Source organism: Anopheles darlingi, chromosome 3, assembly GCF_943734745.1.
Source record: "Anopheles darlingi chromosome 3, idAnoDarlMG_H_01, whole genome shotgun sequence".
In the NCBI taxonomy this organism is placed as follows: domain Eukaryota; kingdom Metazoa; phylum Arthropoda; class Insecta; order Diptera; family Culicidae; genus Anopheles; species Anopheles darlingi.
The window spans coordinates 42,323,121-42,346,966 of NC_064875.1; the positions used below are offsets into that span (position 1 = coordinate 42,323,121).

Sequence of the window (23,846 nt, forward strand, 5' to 3'; positions counted from 1 at the left end):
GGCTAATTGATTGTTGATAAGCAGTTATCAGTTTGAAGTGTAACATTGCCAACGGAGTGGAATTGAGGTGGCCCCTCTGTGTGCGTGTGAGTGTGCGCGTGGCACAATATGTTTAAAAAATATCAAAAACTCCAAACGGAAAAAAACCGCCTGAGGTGGCGCATTTTGCCTTTCGGGTTTTTTGTTGCCAGGCAACCCCTAATGAGCAATGTTCGTGCAGTGCTCCTGGTGGTGGCATGGTGCCGTGCGTGCAGCTATTTCGAACTTGATCCCCCCTTCGACGTAATGTACAGTCCACCCCCCTCATCACCACCACGAATACTCACCTTGTAATGGCGATTGATGTTTCTTCAGCGATCTTTCTTCAGGGCGACGAGGATCTCCTATTTTTTCTTCTTCTTCTTCTTCTGCTTCGTCTACTGCAAGTCAGCAAATGCTCGTCTTTTGCGTAACGGAACGTAACGTACTGCACGCGATCGCCTTGAAATTCTTGAAGATTGTTAACGAGGTAACACGACACAGGCGGCAGCTACGATCAACGGTGGCGGCGGCGGCCACACTCTCGCTGGTCTGCTCCTCTGTTCCTAGTGCTAACCGGCGTCACCCCGGCAGACAGCGGCTGCTACGATTGATGTCTTCGGTTTCGCGTTCCGTCGCGTTCTTTCTTCTGTTCTGCTCCTCTGCTATCAGAAGCAGCCCAGAAGCACCCCAAAAAAACCCTCACCGTGCACACCGTGGGTCCCCGGTCCGATTGATGATTGAAGTAAGAAGAAGAAAATGAAATGGTGTGGCGCACACACACACAGACACGGACAGCACTGCACTGCACTGCACTGGCACTGGTCTTCGTCAGGGAAGAAACCGACGACCGGTGGCCATCATCTTCCAAGCGACAAGCGATCACCGGGACAAGATACACCCGGGCATCAGTGCACTGAAAGCGTGGTCGTCTTCTTCCTCTCCGGAAAATCTCTCACACCACCCACTGGCGCCCCGTATGCACTTGGATTGTCCTTGCACACTGCTGCTGCTGCTGCACCTTCGCTCTCGATTCAATGAACACACCTCGTCTCGTCGTTCGAACAACTCCACGTTTCTCGCGTTTTCCTCGTGCGGACTGGCACGCGCACACACAGAATGTCTCAGAATTGCGTAATGAAAATCGGATTGATTTTCCCGATCACTTTCCTCGGCGTTCGCGCGAACCAACCAACACGAAACCAACAGCTCAGCTGCAACTCAGAAAAGATGGCCTACTTTGCGTGCCTTCACGTCGTCCGATTCCGTTGCTGTCGTCGTTGCCGTCGTCGTCGGCTACTACAACACGCCACCAAGAGAGTCGGGCACACTTCACTTCGTTCACTTTGGCGGGCGACGGATTTTCCTTTTGCTTTCCCTCTTTGCCTTCGCTTCCACCTCCCAAAAACGGTATCTTTTGCTTCTCTTCGGCACTTGGGGTCTCGGTTCACTTGTTTCACACACTGGCACACTAGCGGGATGCTGCAGAAGTTGGACCAGGGGGTTGCTACCTTCTTTTCCTCGTGGTGTCGCTCTCTCTCTCTTTCTTTCTCTTTGGTTTCGCTTTGCCGCTTTGGCACCCGCGATCGTGTTAATATTTCCTTCTTTCGTTGTTACTTTCTGCGAGTTTTCTTTTTTCCCGGTGCTCTGCTGCTGCTGCTGCTGCTGCTGCTGCTGCTGCTGCTGCTACTTCTATATTGCACCGGCACCGGTGAATTTTCAATCACGTCAAAATCGCACTAACACTGCCGCTGGTGCGCTCTGTAACTGCTGTTGCTATTGCTGCTGCTGTGGGTTGAAAGTGGTTCAAAAAGAGTTAAGAAAAGGGGTTGTGGTTCGAAATAATCCAAAGTAAAACGCCCGAAAACCTCCCAGAAAATCCGAACCAAAGAAGGGAGCAACGAAATGGAGAGGAGCTTAGAAAGCCACAAAAAAAAAAGATAAATTAAGTGAAAAATAACGACAAAAACCGGTAAAGCACGAAGAGAATCCAGCGTGGTGGAGGATGTGATGGAGACATACATCACTCCCCGGCAGCAACACCACCACCACCACCACCAGACACCCCACGACAGATTGTTGACAATTAATCCGACGACTGGCAGGCGGATTTTCACTTCCACGCGTGGACGTTGATTTGTGTCCCGTTAAAACGAATAAACGCTCAATCAACATCAGCAGCAGTTTCTTATCACATCCGAGGAAAGTCCATACATAAAAACACAAACACACACTTGATGACAATCCTTTGGCCTAATGTCGCAGCTAATCGATCGATGATCGCCTCTTGGTGCATCTCCTCTGTCTGCTGTCAACACACGCGCGTCGATCATCTTTATCACGGAATCGATCAGAATCGGAGAGATTGTCGTCACAGTTTACGTTCCCCATACCTTCTATCTCATTAGCACACACACACACACACGCACACGTACAGACCGGCTGGAGCTCAGCAGAGACACCGTAGACGCAGGTTCGTTCTAAGTCGATTTTCGTTTCGTATTCGGCAGTACGGGACCGTACTGTTGGCCACACGGTTTCACGCCCTCCCTCCAGAAGTCGCGATCGCGAGAGGAAAAGTTGTGGTGGGAAAACCCTGGATCCCCTCACGTCCGCTCGTCTGCGGCTTTTGCGGGAGCGAAAACGGCACACACCACGGCGGCACGGGATCGAAAACCAAAGGCACGTCCACGTTGTGTCCGTCGCTCTGCGCCGATCGTCGAAAGTGTACTACTACCGACCATGAGTAGCCGTGCGACGACGACGTTCGTGCGTTCTTCCCCTCGCTGGCCAGGTTCACGTGCCGCGTCATCACCCCTACCCGCCCTTCTCACACTCTCTCTCTCTCGTTCACTCCCTTCGATTCAGTATCTCTGTCTCTGTCCCGCAATTTCCGCTTATCTCAACCAATACCACCACCAAGGCATTAACGGTGTGACAGCAGCCCCAACGGCAGCGGCAGCATGACTCGCGGTGCGATTAAATATACCAAACCCCTTTCCAACCCTCTCTTCCTGTGTTCCCTCCACGCCTCATCCATCGTCGCCACTCGCAGCGAATCGTAATGCTTTTTTTTCATTTTCGGTGGTTCGGCGCCCCATACGCACACACAACGCTCCGGCAACAACGACCGGCAATCGTGCTGATTGTTTTACCCATTCTCCTCGTGTGTCTGTGTGCTTATAGGTAAGGAGAGACCCGCCGGCATTCACTCGTCGTTTGGGGCTCATCATCCACACCAGACTGGGAAGCCACAATCAACATCACCACCGCCGCCGCCGCTTAGAGGAATTGAAGGTTCTCTGCACTGCTGGTCTGATGGCCTTGAAGGGGTCTCTGGAGAGGAAGGAAGGATCATCAAAAAAAAAACAGGCGCCACAGGTCAGGGTTTCTTCGTCGTAGGACTGTGTGCTACCGTGCTGTAGCACCGTTGACGCTGATAATGGACGCGCTTTGGAGACCTTTTGGCATCGAAACCTCCAGATTAGAGGAGGAGGACCCCTCTTCGGTAATAGAATAGCGTGAAGCGCCAGCTAATTTTTGATAATTTTTAGCGACCCGCTCCGTTGGCTACCGCAAGAAGCTACCGAAGACAGCGACGGTAGCGACGACGACGACGACGACCACGTCCGTTAACGCTGGCTACGCAACTTTGAAACATCCGATGTAACCGGATCCAAAACCGTTTCCGTAGCACACCGGCGCCCTTAGCGACCTTCTTCGTTGCCCTGTCCTGCCCTGTACGAAGCAGGCAACTGCTGTGTCGTCGTCCATTGGAGACCGATATCAGCTCATGCCCGTGCTGATGTACTTCGCACACCAGCCGTGTGCTGACACCTTACGCAGACGCAGAAGACGAAGGACGCTGTCGAGGTGCTACGATGTTGCTACCGTACATAACCATTTTAATTAGCCGAACCGCGCCAACAAGCATTGCTGCCTCTCTCTCGAGTAAGTGTCTTCCACCCGGCCACGATTCGCGAATTAGCGCCTCGGGAATGTGGCTTCATAGAGTCGCCGCTCTGGCTACGGTTTTAATGGTGGGCACGGTATCGCGATACCAGGATGTCGGTAGATCGCGCGATGCGATGCGATGCTCGGATAGGATCGGACCGATTATCATACCGCCAGCTCCGGGGAAGACCATGCTGGTGCTGGTGGGGTGGTCGTCAATATCTTTTGCGCGCGTGCAGATCCACCGACGGCACGAGGCTACAGGACAGGAAGAGAGAAAAAGAGATCGAGGTTTCGTTAGAACAAACGTTTGTTAGAGCGAAAAGGGAAATCAATTAGCAAATTGGATCCCGTACTGTACTACGCGTTGTATGTCTGTGTATAGCGTAGTAGGTCTAGCGCAGAAAGAGGAGCGGGAGGGGCTAGTCAGCTTATCTAATCAGTGACAGCAACAGCAACTGAGGGATCGACCACCGCTGGGCCCGCACCATATGTCGGTGCTTCCCACCCTCTAATTCGTTACCGGGACCTCTCGGATTTTGCTCTCCTCGGCGTGTGACGACGTTCTCTTTAGAATTAAATCAAACATTTCCAGCAATCGGTCGTGGTGGTGGTTTTTATCTTGATTGGCCTCGCCATTATGCCGTTGGAACTGAACGGAATTGCCAAACACACAACATTCTCCCGGCAACAACCGCGTCTAGTATCTATGCTAGAGCACAACCGTTCGTCTGGTTGTCGCATTCCCAAATACCAAGCATTTAGGGGTGGTATTTCAGCTGCTGCGAGATCGCCATTGCGCCAAAGGAATGTGCGCCCGTGATATCGCGACCAGCATCGGACACGTACACGTGTTTATCGCCATTCCGGCGGATGTTTGCCAAGCTTCTCGCAAGCGCAAGCATTCGATTTGGGTAATACCAGGTGGAACGCGAAACCTGCAGCAAATATTGATCGCGTGGCATGCGGTAGCAGCCTTTGATCGGCCAACCAACCGGCCAACCAAACAACCAGTTGCTTGGCCACGCTATCGCTCGAACCAATCGGTTGGTCCTCGGTGTACCTCGGTAACTGTACCGTGTGTTGTTGTCCCGAAACCGCACCTTCATTCTGGCTCACACACACACATGCTCCGAAAAGCTATTCCGTTTCGTGCTTCGATTACACACAGAAACCACCCTGGTGTCCACGGTGTAAACGTGCAAACGTGTTTACATAATCGTTTGCCCCAACGGTACTGATAATGGATGCCGTGCGTTGTCTCTCGCCCCTGCACTATTGACTGCTGACTTGTGCCTGTTGTGCTACTATCGGTGTTGAGGTGCTGCAGGGTGATTGTGTCGCTTGCTGAAAGCTGATAATGATTCTCCACCTCCCCTCTACACTACGGTGTAGAACTGCTGCACTGCACCAAATAATGGAACATTATTGCAGAGAGATAGTACATCCAGTGATGATGAGTTCACTGTCGAAAGAAGAAGAGAAATGTCTGAATTGGCGCCGATGTCATCGCGAGTGACGCATCGCAGTATGCCAATATGAAGCATTCATTAAACAATAACAAAAAAAAGTAAAGATTCTTCATTAATTAAGAACCCAAGAACCTAGCCTCTGCCTGGTATAAACAATCTGCAAGCAACAAGGTCCTCGGGCTGGAAGAACAAGAATTGTCGATCATCCTGCTTGACCGTGCGGCAATGGCCAGTAGTATATGTCCACCAAGGTTACACCGGATCACTTAAATCGGTCTTGCTCCGGCTCGATTTGCTCGATCATTCCAGACGACGACACGGCACGATGCAGATTATTGGATTCACTCGACGACATCTCAACGGACCGACCGAAAACCCCGTGTAGACTCTGCTGCGGTTGCCGCGTGAGCTCATGAATGCTCGGATTATCTCTTCCTCCTCCTCCTGAGCGAAGAGGCCACTAGCCATAAATATGTAAAACAACCACGACAACGTCGAGGACGGATGGACGTGGTCCCCGCCCCGAATCCGCCAATCTTGTGCTTGCCGCACATTGTTTCTGCTGCTGCTGCCCCGGAACCCCGGTCCCCGCGGCGCTGACAGCTAAATTGTTTAATAATACTTACGTACGATCTGGCGTAGGGTTTCGCGAGACAAATAAATTGACCAGCGAGCACCACCCGCCCACACGGTGCGCACGGTGCGGTTGCACTTTCGTTTGCGATTCCAACGACGACGACGACGACGATGGCCGATGGTAAGCGCGAGCTGGATTTGGCCACCGAGGTCACCTCCTCGAGCTAGATTGTGTGGAGCAGCAGTCGTTCATCATGGCGGATCCCACCAACCACGACGGTGGTGGTTGCCACTAGACTACTGTCCTTGCCATTTCGGTGCGGGGTTCGGGATGAGATTCGCGAGTGACAATTCGCGAACAACAACGCAGAGGATCTTCCTCGAGCGAATTGAAGATCAATGCAAATAGGAAAGTGAACGGGTTCGCAACAACAACACCACGACCGTCATTGTCATGGAGATGCTCTCCGTAGACCGCATCAGAAAGGACTGATGGATTCAATTTACCAATCCAACACCGTCGATCATCGTCTAGTTAGGATCGGCGGACGTTAAGAGCTAAGTAAATGCTGATTTCTGACTCCAAATCGTACAAAGCTTCCGTTCGTTGGTTCCAGCTGCACTTTACTCGAAGTGCTCCATGGAAACGGCTAATCCGTTGTGATGGAGTGTTGGAGCGTTCGAATCCGAGAAGGCCGAGAAGTGTTTGGTCCGATGGCCATCTAGTGATCTGTGAGTCACACGAATGGCCATAAGGACTCAATCGGTGCAACAGCATTTCTTTGTGGAATGCTTAACAATGGTTCAACAAAGAACTTACTCTGGCCGACAACTAAATGATTCATTTGTTAAGGCGCTCTACGTTCTTGGCGATTGATAACGCAATCAACGGGAATGTACCAAGGAGTTGATGGAAATATTAATTTAATTGTGGACAAGCCTTTGCCAGCTGCTTCAAGCCCAACCGTAGCTGTGATTCATTTCGGTTTTACCCAACAATCAAACCATATCCCCGGACCGGGACCGGACCGGAAAGCCCATTGATTGGACGTAAATGGTTCGATAACCACTTTGCCGCCAAACGGAGTGCCCGGAAATGGTACTTCGCCCAGACGGTACCAGCAACACTCTGTGATGGCGTCAATTGGATTAAACTTCAGTCTGTGGTATCGCCCAAGAATCGAATTTCAAGGCGACATACCTTCTGACCATCCAACAGGAACCGATCAAATTCCCGGCGGGCGGGCCCGATTTCAAACCTTCCCATTGTGTCGTCTTAAGCGTGTAGGGTGGAAAATTGTGATGTCGATCATCACCCTTAATTGGTGCAATTATTTACGCCAACCACTCTACGCCGGCAACTCGGGTCACAATCGTGCATGCATCGTGTTGCATAGGGGTGTGCCTATGTGTCCGCTCGAACGCGTGATTGAAGCGCCTCGATCGCCAATGCACCCCAATGCATACCAATCGCAAACGCATCTGCCCTGAAGTTTCGCTTACTGGGTCAGGTCTGGGTGTTTATGATGGTCGCGGAGGAGGAGGAGGAGAACCGATCGGTGCGATCTCGCTCTGCACTGATTACTGTTGCTGTCCAGGGCATAGTGCATGGAAGGTCATTGCAGTCATGGTGCAAGACGCATGACAAAGCGTCCCGTGCATGTCCCTCGGCATCAATTCTGGGTTAATGCGTCTCAAGCGATAAGATGCAGAAGGTCGCTCGCTCTGTCTCGGTAGAATAATAATCAATGGAAATGTGGCGCGTTTTTCTAGAATTCTGTGTTCCTCTGATCGTCTTGGAGAGGGATCATGGTAGGCAAAAAAGTTGAATAAACGATCGCTTAATGGATCTTCAAGTGCCTGGTTCGTAGCACTTCAGGCGCTCGCTCTAGTGGTTCTTTTCCGTGCAAATCCACCTGGCGGAAACGGCACCACGCACAGACACACACACACACACACACACGCACAAACGTTACTCACTCAACAGGTTATAACAGCCCAATCAGCGCATTACAGACTTACCTTCCCCAAAAAGTAAGCAGCTCAACATCCCCTCCTTTCAGTTCAGGCATCACGTGATCCGGTAAAAGTAGGCAACTGCAGGTGAGTAGAGAGGAAAAGAGGGAGGAAAAGAGGGGATTTCTTTTGTCCCTCTCTCTCTCTCTCTTCCTTTTCTGCAGCAAGGTGTGCCCGTGGTACCATTGTTTGCTTTCCTATTTATTTATATATTTTCGCAGTTTTGCGCGCTTCACTCATTCTTGGCCCGTTTGCCAACTTGCTGTTGTTGGACTCATCAATTTTCCAGCCAGTCCGTCGGCACACCGGCAGCTTCCCTCTGGCCGAAGAACCGAGCCAAGCCATGAAGGGGGTCTCTGACCGCGGACCGCATACTGCGGACCGCGCGCGCAAGTCTTCAGCAAAAAAAAAACGACGACGTTCATTCCCGATTGAGGCCAAAAATGGTGCGATTGCTCCGTCAGCACCACCGCCACCGCTACCAGCTCGTTACCCGAAGGGGCGGGGGGACCATTGCAGAAGGGGTCCGACACTTTTATGAGCTGGCAATGTTTTGGAAATTGTTGCGCTCTGCGCTGCGACCCCTTCTTTCTTCGCCTTTTTTCACGAGTTTCGAGTGTGCCGCGGCCACTCGGCAGAAACGATTTATTGGATTTCTGTGTTTCCCTCACGCACCACAGTCTTCAAGAAGGAGCAGAGAGAAAAATAAAATAACAGAAAAAGAAAGAAGAGTGAGCGCGAAATACGCCGGAGCCGACAAATCGGAGCACTTGCAACACATCTAGAGCAACGCCCGGGGGCCATTCTGTGTCCATTTTCCGTTTTCTTCTCGAATCTCGATGCCCGAAATGTCGAGTGGAAAATGTCGTTCCGGATTGCAACACACACGGACACGGACACGAATTCTGTACAAGTGGCACGAGACGCGAATGTCGCAAACCTCTGCAAGCGGCCAGCGCCAAGATTGGTCTCTTGAGTCACTTTCCTTCCTAATTGACCTCGTTTTTGGGGGACGGGAGTACCAACCAAACCAAACTAAACCAAACTAAACGTTGTTCATCTTCTTCCTCACCATCAGCTACAATAGAGCGCAGTTGACCTCGAGCACTCGGCCATCACGCCTTTGATCTTCGCTGCCGATCACCAGCAGCAGCAGCACGATGGAGACGCCAGGAGCAATTAGATAGGTTCTGAGCTGTTCGAACGAATAGATCGCATGTCAACGTGATGCGGCACGCGTGATGCAATGTAATTTGCACCTCCGTTCCCTTCACTTCCCCCTACCAACAAGGCACAGAATCCGGGAGTCCGGGGCCCGGGGTTGCATGTGGCACGCTTCACTGATCTTTGAGATTACGACGATGGCACCTCCTCTGGGGAAAACGCGAGTGACCAAAGTGGCGGTTCCGTTTTGCTGTACCCGTCAACCGGCTAATGGAATCCAACCGCCCAGCCCAGTGTTCCCATCGTAAATGGGGATTCCGTGTCTCTCGCTGTCTGTGGGGCTGGGAACCCCCTCCCCACTTTGGAGTTCACTTCCTCGAAGTCTCGTTGTCTTCACACAATCACACGCTGCGGTTTACAGCAACGCCTCTATCGGCTACATTAGCGCACAAGACAGCATGTTTGTGGTTGGAATTGGTTCCGTTCCGTAAACTAGATCCAGACCACCGTCCGAACCGTCTCGGTCTCGATGTCTGCCTTAAACGCTCCAAGATGTGAACATATTATCTTCTCAAGTATTTTATGATTCCTTTATGCCCGATGCGATGATTGTAAATGGTCTCCTGAGAAGTCTGTCGCCTAGACTTTTAGGGGGGGGGGGCATTTAAGATAACAAACACAATACATGTATATATATATAGAGATACAGTCAGGCCCATCGTCTTCTATGGGCTACCTCGCCTTTGAATGAATCCCAAGAATCTCGAGAACGTGCAGCGCCTGTTTGGCCGTTAATCGCTGCGCCTACTTGAACCATAATCGTCGGATTTGCATAAGTTTCCCATAGCGATAGAGCAAATCACTTGACGATCAACAAAACTCAGGCCCCCGTGGAGGGCTTCTTCGTCGCGGGCCACGAATTCAAGTAGGTGCCCCGCAGAACGCCATTATCAAACCGAACTGACGCGACGCAACGGGGTGACAAAGCGTTCGAATGCATTTCAATGCATCACGAACGAGTGTGTTTTCATCTGTTGCCGCGACGATGAGGCGGGAAAACACTCGGAAAGCGCTCCCCAGAGCATACAGCAACGAGAGAAGTAGCACCCCGTAGACTCGGGACCGGACTTGTTGATATGCGTTCCGAACTTTCTCAATATTTATTTCCATGTCCCTTTTGGGACGTCCGAAGAATGTGACGAAACGCTGTTCGAGAATTATAATCCAATCTCGGATTCGGATTCCCCCGCCGTTGGTGACTAATTTTAATCGTCTCGAAAGCATCGTCTGGAGGTCTCTGATCTACTGGGAACTGGGTGGCAACAAGTAGTGGACAAGTTTGTGGCTCACATGTAGCTCGACATCATGATAACGGGCGGCAGGGTTGTAACCGATCTCGTGGACGCGGACATTCAACCTTCCTTTCGCCGTAATGATGGTGTCTGTTTCATGTCGACTCCTCTGCCCATAATTAATTCAATCATTTGGCGGGTGCTGCCGCTACTTCAATATATTGACCGACATCGAACGTGAATCGAGATGATCATCGATCGATCGATCCAACACCGGGGGTAATTCCGAGAACATTGTACGCACAGAAAAGATGCCGACAGACCAGCAAGGGGTCTCGAATGGCTACATTCAACCATCATTCAAACGGTAGGCCCTTCCAATCACTACCCTAACAGAACATACGAAGATAGCGCACTCCTAAAGAGGCGAGAGGGAGAGCAACAGGAAAGGGTATCGCCAGGGTCTGGACGACGAAGATAAATGAATGCACGTTGCGAGGAAGGGAGGCGTGAAGTTGGGCTGCATATCAAGGAACAACGCCAGAGAGGAAATCGGTAGTCTCCGGGAGCGGCTTTACATCGACCGGAACGTCAACATGCAGCACGATAACCGAGACCGTGCAGCGATTGCCCACCCTTGAGGAACGGGACGCTTTGTGGTTGAAGGCAAAGGACTGCACCAACAGCAGCAGCAGCACTACACATGTTCCTACGTGCCAGGCGATACCACGAAATGGTTTCTAGCGGTAAAACCCTCAAGAAACTCTTCATCGCCCTGGCACATAAGTTGGCCACATGTTGCACACACCGCTGCTGCTGCGGTCCATTTGAAGCGTTTCGGTTTTCGCCGAAAGAGAGAACACCAAGAACGGCCGGAGTGCCGTACGGTCACCAGATTGCAGGTCATGGTCATTTGGGAAGAATTGGCCAGTGGCAGGGAGAATTTAGAGTGACAACTGATGCTGCTGCTGCTGCTGCTGCGTCTGTCGAGCGTTGATCGCGTTGCTAATGGTTGCCGGGGTTTAAATTAGGTGTTGCCAGTGTCAGTGCTGGCCAGAAATTTGCATCTTCCGGTTGGGCAGAGCTGGTTGAGGGCCCGAAGAGGCGTAAAATGATTTCCGGTGATGGTGAGAAGTAAGAGACGTAGAAGATGAGAGGCGACGCAGTCGTTCCAGATGAGATTTCAGCTGCCAATGAAACCAGCGACGAGTTTGGAATGATTTAGGAACGATTTTGGACCATTTGTCTTGCTAAGCAAATAAGGTTAAGTCGTTTAGCTCACGTAACATTCACCTTATTCGTAGTATTAGAAGAGCATCGTCGTTGGACTTCCTCGATAATCCTACGAGATGTTGTAACCACAGCCGCCTCGCTCTCCGATCTCCACGATCGCTCCATAAAAGGGGAGATCTTCCGCACTCCGATGCACGTTAACGTAAGACACACAAAACCCTCATGCCTTCGTCCAGGACGGGACCTGGTGCTTTCCTGGTGGTTTTTTGTTAATTATCCCGTAGGTAATAAAATTATCCACTCAAAACCGCCCGCCCCGTAATGATAGCGCTGGACAGAAGAAATTACACATTTGACCACTGGCTGCGTGGTGCTGGTGGTGGTTAAGACTCCTGCTTTAAGGTTTCAGCCTGGAAAGTTTTGCACAAAAAAAAACGGTTTCTGTTCTCCATTTTCTGCGCCACTTCCAACTGTTCCACCCAGCTTCATCTCTTCTTCTGGTCAGTAATGTTATTTTTTTCGATTTTTTTTTCTGTATTTACGCTGCTGCTGCTGCTGGCCAAATAGCCATTACACGTGGTTGCGGCAACCGGCTTTATGCAATCGCCGAAAGCAAATCCCTCCCCGCCTAGGCCATCACCGACCACAGCGACCACGATGACGAGACTCGCGGTGGTGCCGGTAACACGCCCCAAACCGCGCTAGTAATCGGCTCAGCATCATCATCATCATCATCATCATCAACGGCAGTGGCGGCGATGCAAGTGACGAGAAGGTTACCTTCGCCAGCCAGCGCGACTGCACTACTCAATCTGACGTGGCGCGACTGAACGGTTTGAGGCCATTTGTTTCGCTTCTGATTTCACGCAATTGACCCGTTGGCTCCTTCAGGGGATTCCCGTGACATTAGTGGCCACCGGCCAAGGAGCACCGAGGAGTGGGAAGTCCGATATGGTCACGAAAGCCAATGACATCAGTTGCAGGATCGTATGATCGCCTCGCTGCGCTATGTTGATGTACGGGAATGACATTTACGAACGTCATAATCACTGTCTTCCACAGTTGGAGTTACTGTCCGGAAACTTGGATCCGAAATTCCCCCCCACAAGAAATCGCCTCCGGGGTTTCGATTGATCATCAGTCGCCTCGCGAGAAGATCGCACGCATCGAAAGCATCATCGACGATGACTCATCATAATTTCATCGCAAGATGAGAAGAGAGAAAAAAACCTGACCAACACAGACCGGTTTGATCCGTCTCTTAGCGGTGCAGATGGAGAGTGAAGTGTATTTGTTCATCTCGTTCACAGCCGGACACACTCTTTTGCTCCTCTTCTTCCTTTGGGTTGCTTGCCGATCACCGACACCACGCTTCATTAGGATCCCGGCAGCACGATCGACAACGGTTTGCGTAATCATCCACCACACCAATCGACCTTGACCATGGCCTCACGCCGGTCCCACTCACTGTTGTTGTTGTTGCGGCCTGGCACACCTGGCACAAGATGAAGACTAAAAATAGCGTTTTCACTCCCATTTTTTCTTTTCAAATCATAAACCAAACTCAAACCACCCAATCTTGGATCTTGGCTGTGTGCAGTGCTCTGCGCTGTGTGCAGCATACAACGCTGAGATGCACAGCAGCAGCAGCAGCACCAGCGATAGCGTGCAGCTAACGAGGTGTCTCACTCTTCGAGGCCTTGCCTTGCTCACCTTGACTGCATCAGTGGCAGCAGCAGCATCAGCATCAGCACGCCAAGCAGTAGTCGTCGCAATTTCCTCTCGTGTTGCATAATCTCTCCGCGTTAGACGCAAGCAGGCAGGCGACGCAAGCACTGTAAAGGGTAGTCCGTCATGCAATATCCATTTGTTGCACCTTGGCGTGGCGTCTTTCCTCCCGCTTGGTACACCAAGCAAAGCAAAAGCCCCCTTTCACTATCTCATGCTCACGTGTCCGCGGTGCTTCGACGATCAGCAGCAGCAGCCAGGGGCCAGCCAGCCAGCCATCCACTCAACGACAGTCTATTACATCTACGTACAGTGTGTGTGTGTGTGTGCGAGCACGCGCCTGTGTTACAGTATCGCCCCAGACACTATAGGTGTCTCGTGTCATACTTATCGTCGTCAAACGCAAATTTGTACAAAACTTAGGAATTAGTTGGTGGCCGCGAGGCGTCCTCATTACCAGCGCTGGAAGCACACTCGAGTCACAGCCTGTTGTTCCGCATCGCGAGAATGAGTGTCACGTAAGCAGGGGCCTGCAGCTAGCAGGTGTACGGTAAGATGCAACATTTGACGGAATGGCTATAGAAGAGTGAAAGAACGGATCACTCGCTAGGAATGAGCGATCACTCGGTATCGAAAATACATTGTCATCGTAGTAGCCTTTGCCCTTTTGACGTTTTTTTCCGCCGTCCGCAGGAAGCAATATGAATGTTTAATGCAGGTCTCGAAAGGGGTTGTTCCGTCGTATGCTAAAGACAACACGGCACAACAGCATTAAACACACAATGGCCCGCTGGTTGCTGGTGGCTTGCAGACAACTCGAACTATTGAGAGTGATCTATTGTTTGCATGGAGGGTTTGGTGTTCGTTCCCACCCTAGCGACCGACATAGACGCCGACAACACACCATTTGAGGACCCAAACAACAACAACAGACAAGTTGGAAGACACTGACACAATTGGTTCCCACACCAGCACTAGTCACTTGTTGGTCAGGGTCTCTGCTGGCCAGGAGGAGGTCTTTACCCCCTCCCTTTTCTGTCTCTACCGTTTGCGGGGTCGTTTTTTTTTTCGTTGCTTTTCGGTAATTTATCTCTAATCTTTTCAACACTCCAAACGCGAGACATAGAAGCATGCGAGGAGGGGGAGGGCAGAAACCGCAGACGCCATCGCCGCGTCCACGCCTTGTCCTTCAGGCGCCCCTTTTTGGCCATCATTCTTTCGCTGAAGCATCCCAGAGCTGGGTTGCGCTGCAGTGAAACCGCAAACATATCGCTGTCACAGCATACAGCATAAGAGCTCCATAGAGCTTATCGAGGGGGGAGGGGAGCTGCATCGTTCGATCCAAGCGGTTCGAGGGTGCAGCATTTGTCCGCTGGTAGTGTTGTGTTTCATTCCACGCGCAGCATAATACCGCACCGAGGGTGAAGAGCGAAGAAGTCACAAAAGAGGGACAAGGGTCCTCCAAGGGGTACTTCCCAGGTGGTCCCAGGTGACACAGCACTCACACACACACCGCCTGAAACGGGGTCCTAATTGAGATGTTGTTGAGGTCTCGCTGCCATCACCATCTTCATTATGTCGTTGAGGTGCACCGATGGCCGATGCAAGAGTGGACACTCTCGGATTGAAGACGTTAGTTTCTCCTGAAGCTCTGGACCTCGCCGGCTGATAATCGCGGTCCTACCGATCCGATTAATGGTCTCCGAGGGAGCGACGCGTTATGATGAAGACCGCGACGACGACGACAACCGAAAACCGATTATCGCCTTCAAACATTTTTCTCTCGCCCCCCGGGATGAGGTGCGCCGTCATCTGAGTCTGAGTTCGTCTGAGGAGGAACTTAAAAATCCCCCGAAAACCCCTTGGGCGGCTTGGGATTGAGAGATGGTTTGCTGGAAGACCGACCGAAGATGAAAAATGGTTCGATCGTTACGGACCTCCACCTTCGCCTCTTAGGGCCTTCGCTTGCCAGCTTTATGCTCCATTTCCGTTGCTCCGTACTGCGTTGCGGTAGCTCTTCGGCATCGACCCGTCGTCGTCGTCATCCTCATCGTTGGTTCCAGTCTACGGCAGCAAGCAGACAGATAGATCTATTCGTCTGCAGCCAGCAAGAGGTGTGTGTTCGTTCAGCGTTTTATAGGTTTATGCTTCCAGAATGGTACGAAGAAGGGTAATGTGTATGTATGTTGAGTACTTTTCAGTGCTGGTGGCCGGGAGTACGCTGCTCGATCCGGTACACCAACCACCAAATGGAAAGCGAAACGGAACGACGGAAGGAAGGTGGCCAGCGGCACGCACGCATTGTTGTTGTGGGGAACTCAATTGGAAATTGTCTATCTATGGAACGACGACAACGACGACGACGACGATGAGACAACAAATGCGCGATAGCCTTACCGAGCGTTGGTCTGATCGAGGACCATACTCCCTCTAGTTTCCTCCCCTGATGGGGGGTTGACACATCTGCACCTACCGGGGGAGGGGTGCCTCAATGTTGACTCAATGCGCGCTGATGGTGGTAGCACTTCGTATAAGGGACGCGTTTCGACGAGTTGTCTTGTTCCACATCTTGCCCCACAACAACATAAACATCTACGCGGGACTTATCGATGCGATGCAGAGAATGTAATTCACATTCTTGAGTGACGGAGTGATGAAGTGGCCTGCTGCAGAGTGCGGCGCAGAGTGCGAAGAGCGGGTTTAACGTTTCATCAACAGGTATTGCTCGACTTCGCATAATGCAAGCGCTGCAATCGCCATGCGTTATTCATGTTTCGTGATGCATTTATGATCGATGCAATCGATGGTGGCACCATCTTATGATGCACTCACTGTTGCTGCTCGCGAAGCAGAGAGAGAGAGGGAGAGCGCTGAGACAATCTGGTGCGCTACTGGTCCCCCCACTCCCGGTTTTGGTCGCTATTTTTGGGATTTAAATCGGTGGCAGCCGCATTAATCATGCTTCATGGCGTCTCCCACCCTTTTTTTGGTCTCTCGTAAGCTGCCCTCGGTGTGGGTGCCCTCGGGTGTCGAAATCCAACCACCACCGTGGCGGATGCAAGAGATGAGATGAGGATTCCGAAAAACTATTTTCACCATTTCACCGTCCGTCCGTCCGGGGACTTTGCTCCGATTATGCACCGGAGCGAGCGAGATACCCTTTTCCAAAACCCCAAATCGGCAGCATCGAAGAAAGGTGTGTCTGGGGAGAAGGAAGGCTGGCCCCCGTAAGCTGGAGTAAGACGCTGCGCACGCTGTCAATCCATGGGGAAAATTTCAATTTCCAACGCTCTCTAATCCACGAATTGGAACCTTTTGGGGGGGGGGAAATGAATTGATTGGTTTCTTCTTCCCCGTCCCCGTCTTATACGGTCTCAGAATGCGTGTTTGTGACCAGAAGCAGTAGCTTCTAATCCTCGATGCTCCCTGATCCCCGGTCTGACCGAGTTTGCTTATTAGGTGCAGTCGCGCCCCCGGGGACCATTCCAATCTGATTCCACATCACTTGACATCACTTTCGCCGCCACTGCATCCAACATCAACAGAGGAACGATCCCGATGAGACGCAGGTTTCAGGTTTTCTTGGGGGCCCGTTGGCCGTTAGATCATAAATTAACGCGAGCGTGATCGCTCGATCTTCCCCCACAGATCGGGATCCGATCCGGAACATCTCCTCGCTGGTGTCAAGGTGTCGAGATGAGAAACATACTGCGTCGCCGCGGAACACGTCACGTCACGAATCGTGTTTGGGCTGATACTGGTTCGTAATCGTTGGCAGCAGCAGCAGCAGCAGCGATCACCGTGAAGCAGATCTTTATGTCAGCACCATAAAGTCCTAACGACTCTGGCTCCGGTCTTCGACGAACAACTCTCGCAGAGAACCATGAATGGGAAGGACGACTGTAGCGAGTGGCGTTTAATTGCAGCCACGGTGAGTCGTTACGGGGAGAGCATCGCATTTGTACCGCTCATCGTGGCCACAACCTGCCGCTACAGTAAGCGGATCGAATAGCTTCCCTCGCATTTGTCGACGATCACTTCGCTTCGATTCCAGTGATCACCACGTCGAGAAAGAGAGAGAATAAGAAGGATCGTATGTGAATTGGAGTTCCCCTCGTCAATGTCTAGATACCTTCCACTATACACAGCATGTATGAGATCACCTCGAGCAGCGTTCGGTGCAGCAATCTAATCATCCACTTCCGCCAACTTCTCGGACACGCACACACACACACAGATGGGAGTCGTCGCCCTGAGCTTAGGGCACACCTCGAAGCAAGCAGCTCTTGACAAACTGCTGAGTAAGTGTCTGGGCAATCGGCAACGCCACTCGAAATTCTGACGAAATACGATCACTTCCATCGTGCGATCGTAGAACCTAGCGGTGGTGAGGTCCGCCTGAGATCGTCAGACCACCTGACGGTTCTATTCGACACGCTAATCAATGTCTGCTGCTACTGCTACAACGTTCTCGTGTGCAGAATAGAGCAGCAAAAGGGAACCGTTAAATCTCAGCAGGAGGTTGGGTTCGGGAGTTTTGCAAAGATGTTAGATTTGGCAAATCCTGCTACGAAAGATGCCAGAGTACAGCTCCGAACTGAAGAAGCCATTCCGTTTACCGGACCGATTCCGCGAAAGACAATCAGTTTTAAGGAAATTCAATGTTCTGCTCCGATTGCTCAGCGGGACTTCGCCCACTACGAAATCCGAACTGGCGAATAAACAACACAGATTACAAAATTCGCACTCCTCTTCGGTTGGTCCGGCTGCAGCACCAGCAGCAGCCCAAAATAGACCCCCGGGCCAGCCGGTGGTGCCGGCCGGGTCCAGCAGCAAGCCAGTCGTCTGGCGGTGCCCGTTAGTTCGGTTGTTCGGTTGATTGGCTGATTTATGTTTATTTGTCCGCAATTTACTTTCGCAATTCGCTGTACCGCTGTACCGCTTGTTTCGACTTTCGCCAGTTGACCATCACCTGACACGTAGAGATGATGACGAACTCGAACCCGGAGCAGCAGGTTGGTTGGCATTTTTCACGCCAAGCTGAGAGAACGCCTTGGCATCGAAACTCTCTCAACTAGCACCTAACGAAGTGACAGAACCAAAGGTTTGTGGCGTTGAGAAATTAACATCCACCAACAAGAAGCAAACGCGAGAGATGGTGGAACTCCGGAACGCCACAAAACAATTCCCGGAATAAATCTCCCGACGGAATGAAAATTGCACCCCGCGAATGCTAATTGGTGTGGCCAGGCTTTAATGGTTGGTGATCAGTCGTCGTCGTGGTCGTCGTCGTTGGGTATTTGCTGCAAAGTGCCTCGTGGTAGCACCTCTGATCGCAGCACGATGACGTCGGCATGTCGTCGAATACGTCAAACGCCACCACCACCAGAGGCTGACAGTCAACACAGAGTGGGAAGGGGGACTGATGGACAAACCGTGACGCATGACGATGACGAAGCTACTAACTTCCAAGGGGGATGCTGCGACATTAAGCGCGTAGGTTGGCGCGAGTACTTAGAGTCTGTTTCATCTGCTACGTCTAACCGAACTAACGAAGGACTTGGGTGGGAAAATCCAGAGTGAAAGGCACCGATTACGTCACATCGGTGTCTTAGAGGATCACCTCCCAAGTGGGCGCCAACAACTGGAAAATCCGATGTTCTTGTTTGTCATCAAGGTTATCTGCTTTAATCATAGACACCTCGCGAATGATTCATCGACTTCTTATCTCAAGTTTCATTAGAATCTTTCAACAGAAAAGATCCATAGCAACATCATCTGCAAAGATCTCTTCGGTCAACTGTTACTTCCGTGTACGTGAATCCGTCTGTCCGTCGAAAGTGCCCACCGGCGACCGTGTCCCGAACGAATCTCGCAAAGCAACCCTCGTCTTCGAATGACACGCGATCATCGCGCGGTTTCGCGAAGACGATAGGCCCACCGGGCAAAGGCTTCGCGCCACACGCAAACCTGTAACCTTTCCCGGGGACCACCCCAGGTGTGTGGTATCCCGCGTGCCAAACACTTTACCGCGGAACTCAGCACGATGCTGAGGGCAACAACCAACTTGTTGGACGACGACGACGACGAAGATCCCGACCGGCTGGCCGGCCGGCAGGTCATCTAATTACCGTACCGTATGCCGGTCGGCCGTTCGATCGTGTCTTCGATTGGCCTCGATATTTCGATAGTCACGCTATAATTGGATGCTACTCTCGCCAAATCGGCGCTTCAATCAGCGCCACGAAGACAAATCGACCGCGGAGGCCCCCAAAAGCACACAAATCATCCCCGAATGCTGCCGCCAGAAACTCGAATCTCGAATCTCTGTCACGGCACGCCCCCGGGGGTGGAGAGATCTAATTGAACTACCGCCGTTTGTGATGTTCCTTCGGCGCGATTTCTGTCTGTAATTTTGCACCTTTGCCGCGGACGAAATTCGGCGGCACACGAGATGACAGGATAAAGGGGGGATGCCCGGATTCGCGAATTCGCGAACCGTTTCCCGGAAGACCACACCACGAGACTTGGACCCCCGGGTCCGGGCACCGGGTGTATCCGACAGGTTGTTTCCGGCCTGGCTTTGGCTAATGAATATTTTCGCAAACACCGACCGACCCGTTCCGCTTATCAGAGGTCTCCCCGGGGGGTGACCTAGAGCCGAGTAGCGGCCATGTCGATGACGCAAATCGCAAGTAGTCGAGCCAGGAACAAACAAGTAGACAAACACACACAAAAATGTCCGTCCACGATGTAGATCAAACATTAGAAATTTAAGCAAAAAACAAAGCAAAACCCTCCTCCGGTGCTGGTGCACTCTGCCCGTGTGTGTATGTTAGTGCCGCAGGCGAAAGGTGACATCATGTCGCGTCATTCGTTGATATTTGAGGCCGTTGATATTGCTACCAAACATTCACTTAACCGAGCAAACACCGGCACTGCACGGAATTTGCTTTTCGTGTGCAGCAAGCGGAGACCTTAAAACATCAACAAAGACCCCATAAACGAATCATAAACACAGACAGGCAGCCAGCCGGCTAGCCGCAGCAGCAGCTGCTGCACTACCGAAGTGAGATCGTAGTAGTCCTGCTACTACTGCTGCTGTTTACATTAACCGCTGCAATTCTTCGACCACTTTTCGCTTTGTACTACTGAATGTTAGGAGGTTCTAGACGGGCTCAAAAGGAAAAGCGTTTTGCATTTTTTGGCCGTTTCTTTGGGATTTTTTTTTTTTTGAGGGAAAAACGAAAACAACGTGCTGTGTCTCAAGGTCAGGCGAAGGAATTTCCTGTTTCCTTTGCTATCGCGTCGTCACGACACATGCTGACGCCTTCTCGCACATGCCGCCGTCGATATTAAATCCTCAGGGGAGCTATTGCCATTTGGCCGCATGACAAGTGCGGCAAGGAAGGGGAGGGAGGGAGGCAGGCGCCACCCTCGTAGCTAGTGATACCCGTGTTTCGACAATGTGAGCAGCCGGTAAAAATAAACAAACTATAATTAAATATTCACCTTTTGTACATGCATGCGACCGCCGCTTGTGCCCGTGCCTCCGCGTGTGTGTGTGTTTGAGCCGTCGTCTGGCGCTTCGCTACATTTTTTCCGGTGATCCAGTGCTTCCGTTGTCTTCGTCACCTTTCTTGGGGTGCCACATACGGTTGTGGTTGACCTCCTCGCGGTCTCTCTCTCTCGAACGAGTCACGCACCGTGTCACGCACCTCGACCTCGAGACACCTTTCCTTTCAACCACACACGCACGCTGGATGAAATTGAGAAATGATGCCCACACACCACAACTCCTCGTGGGCTGATTGTGGGGTGGATTTTTCCTTCAATTTCCTCCGAATCCGCCACTTGCCTCTTCGTGGTCAATATTTCAACGCAGCACCAGCACACAGTCACACACAGACGCACACTGGTCGAGAGATGCTCGACTGCTAGACATCACACAACCATAATTCACACGTTGGGATGAAGAAGAGGAAGGTGCAACGGAAGGTGGCCACTATTTTTACTCCGACATTCTCGCCACCGGCTTTTCCCGGTATTTTTCACCGGATTCCACACCCCATCGGTGGCCCGGTCGTCGTCGTCGTCGTCGCAGCGGTGCAGCAGCGAAATGTGAATCCGCCTCAACCCACTCCCGCGTTGAGCCACCATTTTTTTCCCCCGTGGAACCCCCGAAAATCCTACATTTTGTTTGTTTATTGGCGAGTGCGAGGGAAACTCTCGCCGGTTTTTTTTCCTCCCTTTTTTGATTAACCGTTCTGTGAGGCTTTTCCCTTTGCCTTTTCCGTCCCCTGCACCGGCTGGCGAGCGAGACTTGAGGTCTACCAGAAGCACCTCTGGGCAGCAGTAGTGCGCGATTGGTGATCAGGCGGGAAATGCCATCGCGTTCGCGCACTTGGCGATTTGTTTATCAAATTAATCCACACCGCGCACCGCACATTGGGCTGAGAATGAGGATTAGAGGTTTGTGTGGCATGCGGTATGCGAAAATGGAAAATGAACCTGAACCTCGTGGCCACCCACTGCACTAGGGGTGAACGATTTTCCACACTCAGATCGTCAAGGAAGTTTGTGGTTTTGTAGCTGCATCAACCGGATGGAATTCAATTGAAAGGAAATAAGAAAACATTACAAACTGAGGTAGGTCGAAGAACTCCGCATTACATTGCTCCGTGTGCACCGGAGGGGAGGGTAGGTAAACCGACCAGCTGCCAACCAAGGGATCCAAGTAATCCATTTCGAAGAGGAGAGCGCGAACGCAAAATGACCCTCGATTTAAATAAAACAGACAACGAAATAAAAACCAACCAGACTGACCACACGAACACGCACTCGTCGGTGCGCCAAGTGAAAAGAAAAGTGATTACCGCTCCTCCTCATGCTCCTCTTCTTCACCGCGACAGTTGAGGTCAGTGGTTGTGTGTCGCGGAGATGGGATTCCGATTGAGGTTCAGAGCAGGCGCAGAAGGACGCAGGAACAGGGCCATTCGAATGAAAAAGAGACAGAGAGACACCTCTTCGAGGTACACGTTTAATGTTGCTGCTGCTGCTGCTGCTGCTTCCTGAACGTTCGAATGAAGGTCATGATGTCGGCATGGCAACGACCGGCATGCTCTCTCGGGCTCGTCTCCGGCCTGCCACACCGCGCAAAATGGGCGAAAGATTGATTATCCACGGTCCGGTCGGATTCACACTGATCTGCGTCTGCGAATTTGCGTCTATCCGACCGACCAACCGTCCCGACGATCGTACATCCGTTTCGCGGCGTCAACGGCTACACGCGATCGTCATTTCGATTGTTGGCGCAAATTGTTTCACACGCACTTTTCAGTTCACTTCAGAGTTCGAGAGCTCGAGAACTTTTCTGGAACCCTCACCGGAACGGTATCGACGGTGACCTTTGACACGTGATCGTCACTGAGCTACCATAACAAAACACCTTTGACCACCCGCGAAGTTACCATTGAATGCTGGCCGTTTGTCGTCGTCGTATAACTGTCACACAAAACACTTTTTTTAATCGGAAGGGAACCGGAACGACACCGAGGCACCGCGGACACTACTCACAACTCGGACACCGGCACTACTCGCAACGACGTCTCGACGAAAAATGGCCCCGGTGGAGGCACAAACCAAGATGAAACATGCATTCGAATCGCGCACCGAACGACACCCGAACGTGCGTGGTCGAGACCCGAGCGAGCGATCGCGCCACGGCCAACGAGGAGCTTTTTCTATCGCGTTGTCCGATGTTGTTACCGGGTGTATAACCTTAAGTTCGCTGTTTTTTGTCAAAGAAAACATGTTTTTTTAAATAGAAAGCCAAAAAACAATTTATTCAAAGTATTTTAATTCGTTAGCTATACATTTTTCCCATATTTCAAGTAGTTTGGATTATTGCAAAATAATTCTTCATTTTGTCAGGCAAACCACGCGTCAAGCCATTTTCAGGCATTTTCATACGAATCTAAGAGCCAAGCGCGTGATCCATCGGCGAAAACAGGTGATATTCTAAAGAAAGCAGGTCTGGAGAATTAGCGGGGCGAGATAAAACCTCCCCCTTGAATTTATCAAAGTAATTTTGAAACAACAAGAACGGTAGAAATTTGCAAAGAACGGTAGAAATTGATTAGTTGGTAATGCTAGCTTTCTTCACTTCCCATTTTCCAATTTTTAAACCATTCCCATGGCCCGTAAACGTTTGGAAACGGCTAGTTTAGTAACTCGTTACTGCTGTTCAAGTTTTTTCCGCAATTGAACACCATTCTTATCGAAAAGCGCCTGCAATTCATGGTCCCCAACTTTCCTGGGTGGATTTACGTGACGCTTCTAGTCACTCAAATCAAAATGGCTATTTTTGAACCGACGAAAATAATCTCAGCAA

General features: G+C 51.3%; 1 protein-coding gene across 8 annotated transcripts in view; it reads right to left on the reverse strand.

Annotated features, from left to right (window-relative positions):
- The window catches only part of LOC125957212 (protein windpipe), a 37,423-nt gene extending 14,370 nt beyond the window's left edge, over positions 1 to 23,053 (reverse strand). The window contains exons 1-2 of one of the 8 annotated variants that reach the window (XM_049689753.1): positions 22,924 to 23,053; positions 327 to 1,794 (exon numbers count right to left, since the gene is read on the reverse strand). The gene's annotated coding sequence lies outside the window, so the exon portion shown is untranslated. Of the gene's footprint in view, positions 1 to 326; positions 1,807 to 2,411; positions 2,751 to 4,143; positions 4,231 to 22,923 lie in introns of those variants that run through there. The other 7 variants (XM_049689750.1, XM_049689754.1, XM_049689757.1 and 4 more) reach the window with 7 other exon arrangements.
- Between the last annotated feature and the right edge of the window lie 793 nt (positions 23,054 to 23,846).